The 851-nt window shown below is 33.4% G+C and overlaps 1 long non-coding RNA gene across 4 annotated transcripts in view; it reads right to left on the bottom strand.

Annotated features, from left to right (window-relative positions):
- Positions 1-851, bottom strand: part of LOC106870360 (uncharacterized) — a 248,712-nt gene that overhangs the window by 227,223 nt on the left and 20,638 nt on the right. The gene's annotated exons all lie outside the window — the stretch shown is intronic.

Below are 851 nucleotides of genomic sequence, written 5' to 3'. Positions count from 1 at the left end.
GCATACGTAGACTCTCTCTCTCTCTCTCTCTCTATATATATATATATATATATATATATATATATATAACACTTCGATCAATGGATCTAAACTGCACACCCTCTACATCCGGAACTCCTGCTGCACTTCTTCCAATCGTATTTAATCTATCCAAGTGCAATCTTTGCAGCCATCTTCATGTTAGTGAGACGGGCTGTCGGCTAGCCGAGCGGTTCACGGAACATCTACGGAACGTCCGACTACACAGAAACGCCCCCATCGTCCGTCATTTTTGCTCGGCCGGCCACTCTGCATCACCCCTCACTGTTTTTGGCCTTGCCGTACGCCAAGGATCCACTCAACACAACCTCTTCCTTTCAGTGACATCCTTCACACACCTTTCTAAAAAGCATTTTACTTTGATTTTTAGTTTGTTCTATTTTTATTTATTTTTTGTTTTACTTTTTATTTCTAGATTCAACATTCAATTTTTAATTTTTAATTTTTGTTTCATTTACCTATTTATTTTTTATTATTTCATATTCACATTTTGTTTTATTTTTGATTTCTATTTTCAAGTTTTCTATTATTATTTTTTTATTTATATTTTGCGTTTTATTACTAATTACTATTTTCAAGTTTTTCCCTTCAGTTTCTATCCATTTTACACACAAAACACATATAGCATGAACCCTACATCCCATTGCCGCATAATATAGAAGTACATACCGCACACACATACACGTTTATCTATCCCGACATGTACAAATCGAACCCTCCACTCAGATGCAATGCACACACACACGCATATATACACACATATATATATATATATATATATATATATATATATATATATATATATATATATA

The sequence above is a fragment of the Octopus bimaculoides genome, chromosome 18, assembly GCF_001194135.2.
Source record: "Octopus bimaculoides isolate UCB-OBI-ISO-001 chromosome 18, ASM119413v2, whole genome shotgun sequence".
Taxonomy (NCBI): domain Eukaryota; kingdom Metazoa; phylum Mollusca; class Cephalopoda; order Octopoda; family Octopodidae; genus Octopus; species Octopus bimaculoides.
This window is presented reverse-complemented; position numbering and strand designations above follow the sequence as displayed.